Source organism: Fukomys damarensis, unplaced genomic scaffold (assembly GCF_012274545.1).
Source record: "Fukomys damarensis isolate Sample0158 unplaced genomic scaffold, DMR_v1.0_HiC HiC_scaffold_3, whole genome shotgun sequence".
NCBI lineage: Eukaryota > Metazoa > Chordata > Mammalia > Rodentia > Bathyergidae > Fukomys > Fukomys damarensis.
Window position 1 is genome coordinate 4,629,796 of NW_022900915.1, and position 17,331 is coordinate 4,647,126.

The 17,331-nt window shown below is 38.6% G+C and overlaps 1 protein-coding gene, 1 long non-coding RNA gene and 1 pseudogene across 3 annotated transcripts in view; 2 read left to right on the plus strand and 1 right to left on the minus strand.

The window, feature by feature from the left end:
• Positions 1-17,331, plus strand: part of Megf10 (multiple EGF like domains 10) — a 323,793-nt gene that overhangs the window by 64,662 nt on the left and 241,800 nt on the right. The window contains exon 1 of one of the 2 annotated variants that reach the window (XM_033766479.1): positions 1,657-1,774. The exons of the other annotated variant lie outside the window; for it this stretch is intronic. The gene's annotated coding sequence lies outside the window, so the exon portion shown is untranslated. Of the gene's footprint in view, positions 1-1,656; positions 1,775-17,331 lie in introns of those variants that run through there. 2 annotated transcript variants of the gene reach the window in all.
• Positions 3,911-17,331, minus strand: part of LOC104864314 — a 31,907-nt gene continuing 18,486 nt past the window's right edge. The window contains exon 5 of the long non-coding RNA XR_780842.3: positions 3,911-5,601. This is a non-coding gene — a long non-coding RNA (uncharacterized LOC104864314). The remainder of the gene's footprint in view (positions 5,602-17,331) is intronic.
• LOC117287507 lies at positions 14,380-14,453 on the plus strand (annotated as a pseudogene).

A 17,331-nucleotide genomic window follows, 5' to 3' on the forward strand; every position in this document is an offset into this window, starting at 1 on the left:
GATTTGTTTCTTTTCTCTTACTGCTTGTAGTATTTTGTTCTTCTGTTGGGTTTCTGGGATCTTGATTATTATATGTCTAGGTGTAGATTTTTTTTGATTGTAGCTAGTTGGGGTCCTATATGCCTCAGTTATCTGAATGTCAAATTCTTCCCCTCTGTTTGGGAAGTTTTCTGTCATTAATTCTGCAAACAGCTTTTTTAAGTCATTTGTATTTTTTCCTGCTACTTCATGTATTTGGTGTGAAAAACTATAATAGTACACAGGATCCTAATGAGATAATTAATAATGTGAAATATGAAGTAAAGGGCTAAAGGTGTAGGGAAAGTGGGAAGGGTGGGGGAGAGGTAATAAGGGAGAGGAAAAAAATATGAGAAACTGAAAAAATGGAAATAAAGTATTTGTAAATGGGGAGGGGAGGAGAGGGTGAGGGGAGGGCAGGGACAAGGGAAAAAATGAGAATCAAGACCTATTATGTAAAGGTACAGAATCCCAGTGATGAATGTAATTGTATTGTATACCTAGATTATACCAATAACCTCAATAAAAAGAAAAAAAAAAGATAACTAAGGAAAAAAAAAACATTATTTCCTGACTTACGGTTCTGGATAGCTGCTTTATGTAGTGCTTCCATTATGTTATTCAGTTTAACCTAGAGCTGTAAATGTTTTAATAAGTAGAGTTGAGATGCTGTATAACCAGTGCTATGCTGGCAAATGTTAAACACACATTCACACATACATATGTATATGGATATTATAATTTTAGTAGTATAATGGATGTTTAATGAGCAATTTATAAGTAGCAATAACATAGACAATACTCTTGATTGTAAATTCCATGTGGCAAATACATGATCACAGAATGCTTTTCTTGATTTTTGCTAAACTTTTTTTACCTGTAGATTGAAGTTTGTGAGTGTAGTTCACACATGAATGGAAGTTGATAATTTTATTATATTAACAAATAAGGAAACAGACAAAGACATTTGTTGAATCTTGATTTGTTTATCCCTGGTGTGGGTGCCTTCCTTTATGAATCAAATATAGCTTTTAAATATTGGAAGACTATTTTTCATTTTTTGTGCTATCTACAGTGTAAAAACTATAAACCATAAACATAATATACTCTAAATTAATTCACATAGCTAACATTTTCTCCATTATTTGAATAAGCCTAGACCAGGCTTCAGCAAACTTTGTGTAAAGGCCAAATAACAAATATTTTAAGCTTCGGTCCACATGATATCTATTGCAACTATTCAATTGCCAAAATAGTGCGAAGATAATCATAGATATTTATTTGGACTAATAGATGTGCCTGTGTTCCAATAAAACCATTTACAAAAACAAGTGGTTGTTGGATTTCACCTACTGACCATAGTGACTCCTGTCCTATAAATCAACAAAACAATACATTAAGCCTTAATTTTAGCATTGCCATCCTTTGTGATGTGAAAACTCCCACAACAGCCAATTTCATGCTGTCATATGATGTCGCTGAGTGCAGAGTGGGGAGAAGACGGACAGCAGTACATCATTTTACAGTATTTCTACCATACAGACACAACAGATGTCAGTAAATTCAAAGTTGGAGTCTGCAAAGACAGACAGATTTGTGTTAGGTCTTGTTTCCTCTAACCTTGATTGTTTCTTGCAGGAACCAGAGCCCTTCGTCACAGGGGCCAGATATCTGGCCCAGAAGTCAGAAGCTTGGCAGGAGAGGTGGATCAATTGGCAGCTACAGTACTGCTTCACACTCAGGAGGAGAGCTGGCAGTGAGTGACAGCACCTGGGGAGACTCTCATGAGGCTCTCATGGCCCGTCCTAATCAGAAATGTGCAGGAAAGGGGTCTGGGGAGAAGCATTTCCACTTCACCATGCCAGCACATTGCAAAGCCACTGCCCACAGGTGCTGACCTCTCCCCTCCTCCTCTCGTGGATCCTAGCTTTCTTTTGTTTCCTATCTCTTCCCTTTTCCTGCCAACTCTAGAAGAGCTCCTTAGCCTTATCGCCCAACTCTCCAATTTATTCCTCACCTATATCCATTTTGCTGTATTTCTTATCTATAGTTCTATTTACTTCATCTGTATCCTATAGTTACTATTCAGTTTGCTCTTTTTCTGTTTTCTTGTTTTTACTTCCTATTGCTGATATCAGCTTTAACTTCCTAATACATTCATTGCAATTATTTTAATTTCTTGGTTCATCTCTTCTTGTAATACCAACTCAGGAAGTTTATATAGTTGAGATTGTTGTCATATTTAGCAGTCATCTTCCTTTTATGGCTTGTAAGTTATCTTGTCCCAAGAACCCCTCTCATCCTTGGAGTATCAGTTACTAGATGTGGTAATGTGTGGGATAAGATTAAATCCCAGCCTCCAGTTAAAAAAACCCCAGGTGAATTGATGCCCCAGGGAAAACCCAGAGAACAGAGCCTTGGGAATTACAAAACTGATGGTGACCGGTCCATTTTTCCTCCTCCTACAACTAATTTCTTTAGTTCCTGTTTCATACTTACGCTGTTCTTAAACAATCTCCATGGAGTTGACCCTCCTTTCCCCAGGGTGTGGAATGGGAACATTATAGCGAGTACTTAATGTCACTGTATACCACCTTTTCATTCTACTTCCCCTTTTCTGGTTGTGACCCCCTGACACCTGCAGCCTAAGCTGTTGCTGTCAGTTTCTGAAGTGACAGAGCAGGCTGCCACTGTACCGGGGGCAGAAGAGAAACATCATTCTTCTCCTTTGATTTCTCCCCATAGCCACTGGCTACCTCCTCCCCAGGCTGAAGCTCTTCTCTCCTTCCCTCCTGCTCCCCAGACTCCACAGGGATTTCTGTGTCTTATTTCTTGGTATTAGTTCCTGAAATCCACTTCCCTCTGGCTTCCATGGTTTCTCTAGGGTTGATTTTCATAAAGGAGCCAGTGGACAATGCAGTTTTTCGTCTTAACAGGATGAAAGGAATGGCTGACATAGCAAGTATAGCATAGAACAGGAAGAATTAGACAAAATGTGTGATCTCTAAGACAGGCTACAAATATACTGCAAGAAGTGCTTATTTCTTTTCTTATCATTTCAATTAAGTTGTACACATATATAAAATAGTGAAGATGAAAGTGAAATGAGACTTCAAAAATGAGATGATGAAGTAATGTTGTAATGGGAATAGCAGTCCTCACTCCTTCCCATTCCAAAATTCTGTTCTCCGGAACTTTTAGGGGGGCTGTTTCTTCTGGGGTTTACTTTCATAATTATTTTTTGGTACTGGGGATCGAACTCTGGACCTTGCGCTTGTGAGGCAGGTGGCGGGACCACTGAGCTAAATGCCTAGCCTTTTTACTTTCAAATTCTACATAAAATGTCTCTGTTGATATTTCTTGCTTTTCAAATATAGGCCACTTTACTATCTTTGGTTTCCTGAGGTGGAAGAGGAGGATTCAGCACTTGTGCCTGCAGTGTTCTCTCCGCACACATTCTGTTCCCCTCCTTTCTCCATCCTCCCCTGTAGTTATGTCCCTGCTTCTTTTACCAGTATTCGCCTGTGGGAAATGGCATTCACATCTTAGACACATAACCGGCTAAATAGAAACTTTACTCTCTTAGGATTCATACTTGCTCACCCACCCAGTTGTTCAGTGATCTCTGTGGCAACCTTCAGTGAGGTTTAGCACAGCAGGTTCTCTGCCACCAGCCCCTTGCATATGCTTTGTCTTCCTCCTCCATGGATTGCTCTTTGCAATATGGTGATGAAGATCATCAATTTTTTTTTTTTTTTTTGCCTGCTCTCCTGTATTAGGTTTTCTGATTCCCAGCTCACATCTCCCTCTTTCTTGATTCATTCTCATTTGGTGAGGAGATCACAAGCTTCTGGTAGTTTCTAAAAAAAAGTTCATAAGATGAAAGTTATCTGTCTCTCAGGCTGCCCCTCAAGCCTGAGGCTGTACCCCCTCCCATTATTTTAAGTATCCCACAGTACACATTCATTGCTCTCAGTAGACAAACTTTTTTCAGGCCATTTTCCAGTTGTTGGATTTCCATTAGAAGCGTGTGGTTTTGAGTTCACCGGTCAACCACATCTGAGTCAGATTTGATGTCTGGATCCAGACTAAGTTACTTAGGCAGGAACAGGGCCTAGGCTCTCCTTTTGCTGGTGATAGTCTGGGTGAGGCAGGTGGACAGAGTTCTGGAGTCCACCCCATGGCCACCTGGTTTGCCAACCTCCGGATGGTGGATGGTGGCAGGGGTTATGCATTAGAGTTGGCCCCCGGCACAGCTCTCCATGCGGTGGCCTCTGTGAGAGGCGCTGGCTGCCTCTGTGGCAGCTCCTGTGCAGGAGAGGTCCTGTCTGGGAGTGCAGTCATTTCTTACCCTTGGCCTGTGAGCTTTATCTAATAAGTAGTCCTTTCAAAATAAAGTGGCTAGTGAAGCTTCTACTGTAGTAAACGACCTATGCAATGTGCTTTGTATGCCTAATGGTGTCTTTATTACACAAGATATGAGTTTCACTGGGAATAGAGTTCTAATGGAAACCATGTTCCTCAAAAATTAGAAAATGGTTTTCCATTGTCTGACATCTAATGGAGTGGCTCAGAAATATGAGATCATTCTTTTTTTTTTTGAGAATATGTATGTGACTCGCTGGGCCTCCCCAAACTCTTTTGTTTAATCTGTAAGTCACAGTATTTTTAAATTAGTTTCTATATTATTGAATCTACAAGTTGTCTGGTTTTAGAGTTCTGTAGCAGATATTGTCTTATGAAAAGTAGTTGTTTTCTAATTCATTCTCCCTCTTCATCATCAGGAGCCAGTATTTTCACCACTTATATACAATTAAAAGCATTTTTGTGTATATGAAAGAGACCCTTTCAGTGCTTTCATATTTGACTGTTATAAACAATTTCAAGAACATATTATACATGCAAGTAGATGCTTTTTCCTTGTTCCTAAATAGATTTTACTTTGTTGGGCTTTTCCCCCTTTTGAAAGGTGTTTCATTTAGTGGTAGGATGTGAGCCTGGGCCTGAAAATAAAAGAAAGCTCCACTTCCAGGGAATGGTAAACGAGAAGTAATGTTTTTGGGTCCATGAGGTTCCTGACCCAAGGAACCTGAGGAAAACACTGTGGACTGACACCAGAGAGCTGCATTTGGAAATCAGGGAAGGTAAATGTGGAACTTCCTGGCTGCGAGGGTGGAACTCAGAGGGAGTGCTGTAGCAGGGCAAGGCTGGGCTGCTTGGAGCCTGGCATCAGCCGAGCACCCTGGGCCATATTTAAACATCAGAGGAAACAGCAGCAGCAGGGGAGAAAAAGCACTTTTAAGCCACCTAGGCTGCAGCTGCCTTTGGTGTCACTGCTTTTTCTAAACTAAACCGCTTCGGTAGTGCTTGTTAAAATCTCCAGCCCTAAGGAGGTGCATTTGGGTCCAAAGTCACAGAGTGAGGAAATAAGTGCAAGCTGAGTAATCCTTAGATTACTTCCCATCTGGAGTTCCTAGATGTATGGAATGTAGGAAGGAGTCTAAGAGTTAAACTGATTTCTTGCGAAGATGGACGCTGGGGGCTCAGGCCTTCACTGGGATCCGTCCTGGGGTGAGGCAGATCCTGTGAAACAAGACATACTGGTTACACAGATGAAACTATTTCTCAGTTTTTCTTGACACTGGCAACTCTGGTTACCTTTACTTTAATGTATTTTAAGGAGGAAAGATAAGGGACTGAGGGAAGAAGGAGTATGAGCTGGGGAAAACTTGACCTGACACCATTCTTCTGTGCCTAAAACATGGCCTCATATCACCCCTACTGAACCAAGGCAGTTTCTACAACTCAGAGAAATACTTGAATCTAGCTTGTATATTTCTTCTGTGCAGAATTGGATTTTTGATCAGAGAGAGAAGGAAAGGCTAACAGTTTAAAGATGAGGGGAACTGTGACCTCCATTTTAAACAAACAGACAAACAAATAAATCCTTTCCTCCCCACCCAAACCCCACATGTACAAAACATCCCAAACTATAAAATAACAAATTCAACTCAACAGAAACACCTGATGAACCATGAGAACCATGCCACAGTGACTAACATAGTTTCAAAAAACAATGATAAGTCTGGTAGGAAATAGAACAGTATTGGTCCCTGAAGCTTTTCTGAGAATGAAGAGGCAAATAGCCCAAATCAGGTCCCACATCTGGGACTCTGTGCATGGCCTGTCTGCTCCATGACAGCTGTTTTCAAGGTCCTGGAAATTGGTTCTCTAGCTTAATCCAAGGTGAATTGGACCCATGGAATTTTTAGTCACACTCAGTTCTGCCGTGGTCATATTTGTGCAGATGTGTCAGCTGTCCTGATTCCTTAGGCGACAGGGGGCTGCAGCTATGACTGTGACTAATGAAAGACACATTTGTCCTTTGTACTTAGGGAGAAAGGGCACTTAGGAGCAGTTCCATATATTGAATAGAAGGTGTTAGTTGGAAATGAACAAACTGATTCCAATAAGATAAGGGAGATTATTTAAATTTGAAAGCAAGTAGTTATAACTTGAAGAAATTCAAATATGAAAGGTTCTAGTCAGACATTTTTTTCCTAGAAAAAGCAAATCTCTAAAGTAAGCAAAAGTAATCAGAATGTATCAACTCGGGAGAGAACAAGATATGGCACTTGGAAAGAAAAGGTAATAACTGCAATAATAATGTTCAGGCTCTGTTATTTTTTGAAGCCAATTCAATAAAATGTAATATAACATTAACAATTTCTTGGAAAAAACCAATCAACTGCTCTTCTCTCCTTTATCTATAGCTCTATATTCTGCATGAATTATTCACTGCTGTGGTCAGTCTCTCGTACCCAGTGTGTTCCTGAATAATTCTGTGACATTAAATAACAATAAAATCTATAATATTTTATTTAAGAATAAATTTTAATTAAAGCTTTATTTATAAAAGATTATCCACTTGTTTTTAAATTAGATGCCTCCTCAATTTAAGCGATTGATTTTATCCCATTCAGATCTAGGATTCTTACTAGATTCTTACTAGTGTTGTAGTGTAGCACATCATGCTACCATTTTCAATTCAAAATACCCTATTCACAGAAGGAGCAATCTTTTCTTCACTGTTTGCTAACCTGTTATTTTTCCATAACCTTTGAGGGGTGGATAAGTAATGTGTTACACACTGAGCAAAATCAAGGTGGCGACAGAGATTTCTAGGCATTTCTGTTTACTTCAGTTGGGCATCAGACACTGACTATTCAGACTGGGTCTTCTTGGTCCAGATATATCTGTCTGATATTCTTGAGGATCTCTTGAACTGAGAATATATAAAGATAGTAAATTGATCATTTCATAATAATTGAAACCAAACCCTGGAATTAAAAGTTAGCTTTCAACTTCAGCACTAATACAGACTACAAATCACAGGTTATCCTAAAGTAGAATTGAAGCTCATTTTCCACTTCTCCCCTCTCTGTATGAGTGGTCCAAGTGTTATTTCCTATTAGTGTCTCTGTTCTCCTGGGTTCCTTTCTTGTCAGCAGCCCAAGTCCTTCAGTGATTCAGGCTATCTTTAAAGAGATGAGGCACACTCCTGTTTTCAGACTATTCTCTGGTTCTATGTTTGTTTTGGGCTAAAGTTTGCTTTAAGCCTAGGTTTTATCAACTGGTTCTGTAGAACAGTTTGGCTGTGGATTATTCTGGAAAATTCTGATGTTCTAGTCCCCCTGTGCACCTCCACTTTTCTCCTTATCTGAGGTCTGTCTCCGTCCACATTGTCTTTCCCGGCTGGTATAGTCCTGGCAGTGTTGTCTTAGGTGCTGTGGAGGGTTCAATTAACTAGCTTTGGATGAAGGATTGTCTCCCTGGTAGAGACAAAGTGAAAACATTCATCCACTCAGTGATACCAACATATTTTCTACTCAGTGCTACCGAGCATATCCCAAGCAGCACAGGCTCTGATGAACCATTACTATCTATCACATATGCTGGAAAACCATGCAGACTCCAGCATAATTGCAGGGGTTAGAGCAAACTGCTTGCACCTCCATGTCCAACCTGCCGCTCCCCATTCCTCTCCTTGTTCTTCTTTCTTCCCTTCCCTCCTTATTCCTTCCAATTATTTGGAAAGAAGTTCAACTTCATACTGAACACAGAAGGAATGGCTTGTTGACCCATCTCCCTAAACATTCCCTTCATTCTGCCCAGACTAACTTCTGACAACTTAAAAAAAAAACAGCTTGACTGTTCTTGTGGACCAGAATCTTCAGGGTTGAGATTTTAAAGTCTGCATTTTTAAACATTGTCACTCTGAGAATTACTCTAATGTTCAAAATACAGTCAGGTTTGAGAACCCACAGCTTGGATGTTGCCTACTGCAGCTATGAGGTGTCAATGCCAGGGCATCCATTACAGGGTTATAGCTTAGTTTAACTTTCTCTTTACTTGACTTTTTTTTTTTTGGTACCGGGGATCGAACTCGGGTCCTTGGCAACAGAACCCCTGAGCTAGTCCCCGGCTTAACTTTCTCTTTGATAGTCTAGCTAGCGAGAGTAGTTTGTCATGTCAAATTCCCAGAGTTTAAATCCTGACCTTATTCTTGTGTGTTTTATTGAGCAAGTTACTTGATCTCTTCAGGCTTCAGTTCACTCAGCTATAAAATAAATGTTTAAAATAGTACCTGTTTATAGAGCCATTGGATGATTAGATAAGATGATACATGTAAAGCACAGAGAATAGCATCTGACATCTTGTAAAGGTGGGTGAAATATTAACTAATGCATCATATGATCATGAGTACATCACTGGGCTCTCCCAGGGGTTGAAAAGACTTTAAAAGATGATCTGATCCCTAGATAGTTGGATATCACTATGGTCATCATTTTATATTTCTCAAGTGATGTGCCCGTCCAGCATGATTCAGAATGAAAATAACTATAATAACAAAACAATAAGAAGTAGTATCTCTTTTTGTGGTTACTACCTTTCAAACACTGTGGTAGATGGTAGGTGTTTGATGTACCTTACTCATTAACTCAGTGTTTTTCAACCTCTAATGTGCACACAAGCCCCCTGGATATGAAGTTAATATGCAGATTTGGAATCTGAAAGCTTTGGGTGGGCTTCAGGACCCTGCTGCATTTCTAACCAGTTTCCAGGTGATCATGAAGCTGCTGAATCCACACCTTGATTAAAAAGAGTTTAACCTTAACAGGAACCCTGACTGATAGGAACTGTTCTCTGAAACATAGTTGGGATAAATAACTTTGTTGAGGTGGCAGAAGTTGAAGGATGGTGCTGGGCCTTGGACAGCTCCTGTTGCTCCAGAGCCCGCTTCCTTCGCCACCTTTTCAGACCCACTCCCATCTGTGAGCAGTGGCAGCCCCATTGGTCTGCTCTGACGCTGAACAGTGGATCATAGTGCAAACAGCTGAAGTCCCCAAAGTTTTCAAATCATGCTGCCACCTAGAGGAGAGACGTCTGGGGGATATTTCCTGTATCTTAATGGTAATTACACCCTTGTTCTTTTAAGCCACAATGACATTACACCTTCTCTTGTCCGTTTAGATTTCTTGTTCATATATATATATATTTTTTATATATATAGTTTTGATCTTCATCTTTCTTGTAATTTTTCTGTCTTAGCTCACACAGCAGCCCCTCTTTGAAAAAGAGCCAGACACTCAGCTTCCAGAAGTGGAATTAGCTGACATTTCCAGCTGTTGACTCTTTCATACCTGCTTCAGCTTTTGAGCCCTTGTCAACCTCTCTTTGGGCTGCCCCAGGCTCAGCTATCCATTGATGCCGATCCTCTAATGGGCAGCCCATGTTCAAACTTTCCATTGGGCCAGCAGAGACTCCCGCAGATCAACTGCATGGTCAAACCCCTCCCTGGGTTCAGTCCTTACTTTCTCCTTTTCTTTTCATGATGTTGCTCCCCAGTGCAGAGAATCTTGCTCCTCTAACTCTAGTTCAGCACCTGCTTCACAGTGGTCCCAGCCACACCTCCCGCTGCTCAAGCAGGAGCTCCCACTACACCTGAGACAGTTTGTCCTCACTGGTTCCTGGTCTGGTGTCTGAACAGGAGATGCTCAATTGTATCTAGGCACTCTAAACAGGCATATGCTAAGTGTAGTGTTCTTATAGCTTCATACGTGTAGTCATTTCTTTTAAATGTTTGAGATAAAGCAGATAAGTCATAAATTTTAGTATCAGGCTTCTATTTCTCCTTCGGTTCCTATGGTGAATTATTCAGCAGAGTTTAAACATTAGCAATTACATGCTACATCTCAAGATCCCTGGGTGCTGCCTGTGTAATTATGGTGGCATGGCAAGGAAAAACAAGTGTCACCAAAATAAGACAAGAAACTATTCAGTGTCCATGAATTAGCAATACTGAATTGGAGTTAAAAAAAAAAACACCACAAGACAAATACTGGCTACAGAAAAAGTAAACAGAGTAAAAATCTTTGAGGTTTTCTTTATCCCAGTTTATTAATACTACACAGAACTCTGGGTCTTGGTTATAATTTCCAATGGAAGACAGACAGTTGTCAACATGATTTTACCTGATGGGCTCTCACAAAGCACCTTCCTAAACACTTAAATCTATAAACTCCCATGTTGAAGAATTTGGAGGATTTTTGTTGTTGTTGTTGTTTGTTTGTTCCTTTTATGGAATCTCTCCTTGAACTTTCTATGTAGCCCAACCTGGCCGTGAATCTGGAATCCTCTTGCTTCAGCCTCCTGAGTGCTGGGTTTACAGGCATTTTTGAACACACCCCACTGGAGTTTGGAGCTTTGCAGGGTTGGGGAGGTGGATAGGGGAGTAGGAACGTTTGAGCTGGTGTACTAGGAGTTCCCCACAAGCACAGGCCTGTTTGGTGGCTGCTAAGATGTGGGTGGCTGACAGTAGAAAGGAGGTGAAAAGAGTGTTAGGGGTGGGGGTGGGGCAGAATGGAAGCTATTGGTTTCTGGAGAGGGAGAGATAACAGAGACGCCAGGACAGCACTGGGGAAGAAACAGAAGACAGATGCAATTTAGTAAGTGTGGGGTTTGGGCGCCAGAATCCCAAAGAGCCTTAAGAAACTTGTACAGAATCTAGAAGAAAATCTGTGAGTTGAGCAAAAAGGTTTGAAAAATACATGACTAGTTCAAGGAAGGGAAGTTAACTACTGAAGAAACCATGAACTGTTCTCAAGGAAATGGGCTTTACTTGATGCAGAGAGGGTAAAGGTTAAATCCAAAGTGTAATTTCTTGCCAAAAAAGACTGATATTATAAATTAACAAGGGAGGTTGACTAAAGATAGCTCTAGTATGGCCCAGTATAAAGACAAGAAAATAAGAAATAATCACTTTCAAAGCCTTGTAGCCCTATAGTACTCTGATTTATGGAAAAAAAATTAGTGTCTTTACCTTTTCTAATTCACCTGCAGTCTGATATACATGCAGCAAAAGGGTGAGTGAGTGGTTTACTGAATAAGTAGCCTAGAAAGCCACCCAAGCACACACAGCATGAGGTGACTGTCACCCATGGAGCTGCTAAAATGACATCAATAAATCATAAAATAGGCCCAAGAGGGCATTATAAATCATTTAGAGTTGCTATTAATATTTTAGATGTGTTCATTTTTAGCAGAGTGTTAAATTTTAGTGTTTGCTTTCCTTTTTAATTCAGCACTTGATTATTGAAAAATGAAGCTGTTAAAAATGATCTCAGGTTTTTTTCTGCTAATCATTTAAAGATTAAATAGAATAAAGGAACTGATAGCCGCTGAATGAACTGATAATTCCTTTTCTCTATAATTTCTGCCTGATACTTTGAACACTTGTTCTCTTGGGGGACAGAAAGGTAACAAACACTGGTTTTCCCTGGCAGAAAAGCAGGATTGAATCTTTCCTCCTGGCTGTGGAGCTCTCACTTTGTGTGACAGCAGAGTGGCTGACAGAGGGGCCGGTTCATCCTGATTTGCCCAGGATGTTGCTGCTGTTTGTATTGAAAGTCTCATGTCATGGGACATACATCTATCCAGTGAGACTTGGAGAAACTGGTCATCCTGGTAGGGCTCAAAGAATACTTTGGCAGTATTGTCCCCAGGAAAAATAGTGGATTTGAAAGCATTGATCTTTAGTGCCTCCTTTCTTTCTGTGCCCTGCCTCTTGGTTTATTAACTTCAGGAAAAACCCATAATTTAGTCTCTGGGACTAAATCACATATTTGCCTCAGATAATCACTGTGGCCAGGGAGGTGGAACACACTGATTGCCCAAGCTCAGCAATCTGCACTGGGCTTTGTGCATGGGATAAAGTGAGTGTCATCTGCATTACATCTGAGTGGGAAGGGTGGCTTATCAAAGAAAACCGAGAGGTCTGTTGCCAAAAGAAGTGTGTGTGTGTGGGGGGGTACATTCCGAGCAAGGAAAAGCTAGAGGTAGATACTTGAAATAGCTGTCTAAATAGAGTTGATTTGAAGATGAAATGCATTTTCTAAACTAAAAGGTACTGTGCAATTTTTAAAATGCTCTCCTTTTATTAATTGATGTATTGCTTCATTCAGAGTTTAGAAATGAAAGGCTTTGAAAGCCTGCACTCTGATTTGATTAGTGGAACATTCAGCACCAACTCATGAACAGCCATGGGGGAAAGTAAAGGTGTAGCGTATTCTTACTTGTTTGTTTCATTGACCTTATGGAGGAGAGATACATGAAACCATCCAGGAGAAGGAAGAGAGGCTGAGTAGCACTGTATAACAGGAAAAATCTATAATCAACTAAATATGCTTTCTTCTTTTCAAGCATAAGGCTTTATTTTAAAAAGTAAATATTGATTTTCTTAATATAAATGTTTATGTGCAATTTAAGCTATGTGTAGTACCGTAAGTCTATCACGTAAGCATCAATTTTAGTGATTGCTACTTAGCCTAATTCAATTTTTTCCCCTTTATTTCTTGGAGAAAGTCTTTTTTCTTCTTCAATATTCTGCTGTTGAGAAATCTATAGAGACTGATGTTAGCAAGATGTGGACTCTTCACTCCCTCACAAATAAATCATTTCAGCAACAACTCACGATAAATTCCTTTTTTGCTGAACTTCCTCAGCTTTTGTTTGCCCAGGGAAGTCTTCATCTCTCATTTTGAAAGACAGTTTTTCTACAGGGAACAAAAGCTGAGGAAGTTCATCTCTAGCAGATCTGTATTACAAGAAATGCTAAAGGGAGTTCTTGAATTGAAATAAAAGAATACTAAACACCAGCATAGTGACATAAGGAAGTACGGAACTCACTGGTAAAGTAAATATATAGACAATTCAGATTACTGAGTAACTGTAACAGTGGTGAGAAAATCACTTTTAATTCTTGTACAAAATTTAAAACACCAAATTCTTAAAAATAGCTATAAATAAAAATATGTCAAAGTATAAAATATGAATAAATGTAAAATGTAACAACAATAGCATTAAATGTCACAACAGAAACATAAAATGCATGTTGGGAAGAGGAGAAATTAAAGCAAAGAGATTTTTTACACAACTGAACTTAAGTTGTTATCAGTGTAAAACAAATTGTATATTTTATGTAAGCCCCAAGCTAACCACACACACACACACACACACACACACACACACACACACACCTCTATAGAAATTACACAAGGGAAAAAAAAGGAGTCCAAGCCTATCAGTACAAAAATTAACAAAATATAAAAGAAGACCACAGGAGAAGACATGCACAAAACTAGGAGTGTAATAGAAAACAAATAAAAAATGGTAGGGCCAGGGATTTAGCTCAGTGGTGCCTCCCCAGCCTTGCAAACACAAGGTCCTGAGTTTGATTCCCTGTTAAAAAAAAAAAAAGTAGAAAATGCTTCCCTATTGTTAAAAGAAAATGGTTTAAATTCCTTAATGAACAGACAGAATTGTGGAATAAACAATGAAACCAAATACTGTATACATTTTCTACAAGACATTCACTTTAGATTTAAGGACACACATAGGCTAAAAGCAAAGAGATGGAAAACGTATTCAATTAAAATGATAACCAAAAGAGAATAAATATGGTTACAGACTTTAAGTCAAAACTGTCTCAAAACACAAAGGACATTATATAATGATTATATATATACACACACACACACACACACACACACACACACCTAAATACATAAAGGAAACACTGAAAGAAGTGAAGGGAGAAATAGACAGCAATAAAATAATAGCAAGCTTCATTACACCACTTTCACACATGTATCCAGAGGATCGCAAAGAACAGTTTGGACACAAACAACATTATAGGCCAAAATGGATTTTAAAACCTCACACAGAATGTATGACCCACCAGCAGCAAAATACGCATTCATCTTAAGTATGCACAAACTATTGTTCAGAAGGGATCATATGAAGGCTACACTTTCAGGGATCATTTCTGTAGTTGGTAACTAGAGAAGTTTCTCTGATCGTGTAGAGTACCAGGAGGGATCACATGTTAAGTCATAAAATAAGTTTTGCCAATTTCAAGAAGATTGAAATTATACCATGTGCCTTTTTGACAATGATGGAATGAAAGTAGAAATTAATAGCAAAAGAAAAACTGGAGAACTCACAAAAAAAGTGGAAATAAAACAAGGTACTGGGGATCAAACTCAGGACCTTGTGCTTGCAAGGCAGGTGATGGCACCGCTGCGCTAAATCCCCAGCCCCAAACAAGACATTCTTGAAGACTCACTGAGTCAAGGAGAAACAATACAAAGAAGAAATTGGAAAACACCTGGAGACAAATGAAAATGAAAACACAACATATTTGTTTTGGTTTTTTGGTACTGAGGATTGAACTCAGGACCTTGTGATTGCTACACAGGATCAATGCCACTGAGCTAAATCCCCAGCTTCCAAGACACAACATATTAAAATTTATGAGTTATACTAAAAGCAGGTCTAGAGGGTTCAGAATGATAAATGCCTATATTTTTAAAAAAGGAGAAAATCTCAAACAACCAAACTTTATACATCAGGCACTTTTACGAAAAGGACAAACTGAGCTCCAGTTAGTAGAAGGAAAGATATAACCAAGATCAGAGCAGAAAGAAATGAAGTAGAAAATATTAAAAAAAATCATTGAAAGTCAGTTGGATTCTTTTACAAAATTATAAAATAGGCAAACCTTTAGCTAGAATAAAAGAAAGACTTAAAATCATAAATGAAAGAAAATATATTACAACTGATGTCACCGAAGTGAAAGGAGTAAGAAATTATCATGAATAATTACACACCAAATATCAGGTAATTTAGAAGATTGGTAAATTCTTAGGAACAAAGAAAGGCCCAGGACAAGATTCACTGGTGAATTCTTTTAGACATTTAAAGAGTTAATGACAACCTTTCTCAAAACTCTTCCAAAAAAATTAACACACAACACTAAAGCCAAACAGACACCACAAGAATAGAAACTGCAGGTCAATATTTGTTAAAAATCTAGATTAAAACAAAACAAAATGAAAAGCTAAAAACCTCAACAAAATGCTAATAAACCTAACCCAACAGCACATTGAAAGGATCATATAACATGAATGAGTAGAATAACAGAATAAAGGCTAAAAATCACACAATCTTTTCAACAAATGCAAAAAAAGCATTTGGCAAAATTCAGCACCCTTTCATGATAAAAACCCACAACAAAGTGGGAAGGAAAGATACACCCATATAATGAAGACTGTATATGAAAAGCCTATCATTAGCATCCTATACAATGGCGAAACACTGAAAACTTTCCTCTAAGGTCAGTAATAAGGAAAGGCTACCCACTCTCACTCCGTCTGTTTAACATTGTATAGGAAGTTCTAGCTAGAACAATTAAGAAAGCGAAATGAATAAAGGTATCCATATTAGAGAGGAAAAATAAAATTGCCTGTTAGCAAACATTATATATTTTAAAAATCCTAAAGACTACATTTAAAAAAACCTGTTAGAACTGATGACATAAATTTAGTAAAGTTGTAGAATACATTATCAGCATACAAAAATCAGTTGTATTTATATACACTAAAATGAGTGAGCTAAAAATGAAAATGGGACAACATTCTCATGTACAATAGCACCAAAAAGAATAAATACTTAAAAATTAACTAATATAGTTTATATAGTTTTTAGCACATAAACTACTTATATGCTAAAAACTATAAAATACCAGTGAAGGAAATTAAAGAACACACACAGACATCTTGTGTTCATGGACTGAAAAACTTAATATTGTTAAAATATGGAGCCACCAAAGAACAAAGATGGCCAAACTGATACTGAGGGGGGAAAAAAAAAATTCTGGAGACATCAGAATTCATTTCACAATATGTTACAAAACTACTGTAATCAAAACGGTGTGGTGCTGGAATAAAGACACGTGCAGACCAATGGGGGGATAGATTCCTGCTCATACAGTCAACTGATCTTTGACAAGGGTGCCAGGAGTACACAACAAATACAGAGTACAGAATAGTCATTTCAATAAGCAATGTTGGAAAACCTGCATATACATAGGGAAAAGAACTAATTAGACCCTTACTGTACACTATTAAGGACTTTATAAATTAAGCCCTTACCTTATAACAACTCAAAATAGATTAAAATCTTAAATGTGAAACTGCAAAACTCATTGGAGGAAACATAGGAGAAAAGCTTCTTGACATCAGTGTTGATTTCATAGACTTCATCTCAAAAGCATAGACAACAAAAATAAAACTAAAAAGGTAGGACTTATCAGATTAAAAGCTTCTGCACAGCAAAAGAAACATAAACAGACTTATTAGTCTGTGAAATGGAAGAAAATATTTGCAAATCATATATTTAATAAGGAGTTATTCTGCAAAATATATAAAGTTCAACAGCAAGAAAACTAATAACCCCCCAAAATGAGCTAAGACTATGAGTAGATATTTCTCCAAAGAAGATATGTGAATGGCTAATAGATAAAGGAAAAATGCTCAGTGTCACTCATCTTCAGGGATATGCAAATTCATACCACAATGTGAATCAGTTCATACCTATCAGGATGACGTGAAAAAAATCCCAATCAACCAACAAACAAAGCCTAAAGATCATAAGTGTTGGTGACGATGTGGAGAAATTGGGATCATTGTGCACTTCTTATGAGACTGCAAAATGGTGCAGTGTTATGGACAACAGTGTGACGGTTCCTAAAGCAATTAAAAAGCAGAACTACCACGTGATCCAGCAATCTTATTTCTGGGTATTTACCCAGTTGAAATTGGGATCTCAAAGAGATACCTGTACTCCCAAGTTCAGTGCATCCCTGTCCATAATAAGGATGCAGATGTGACCTAAACGTTACTCAACAAACAG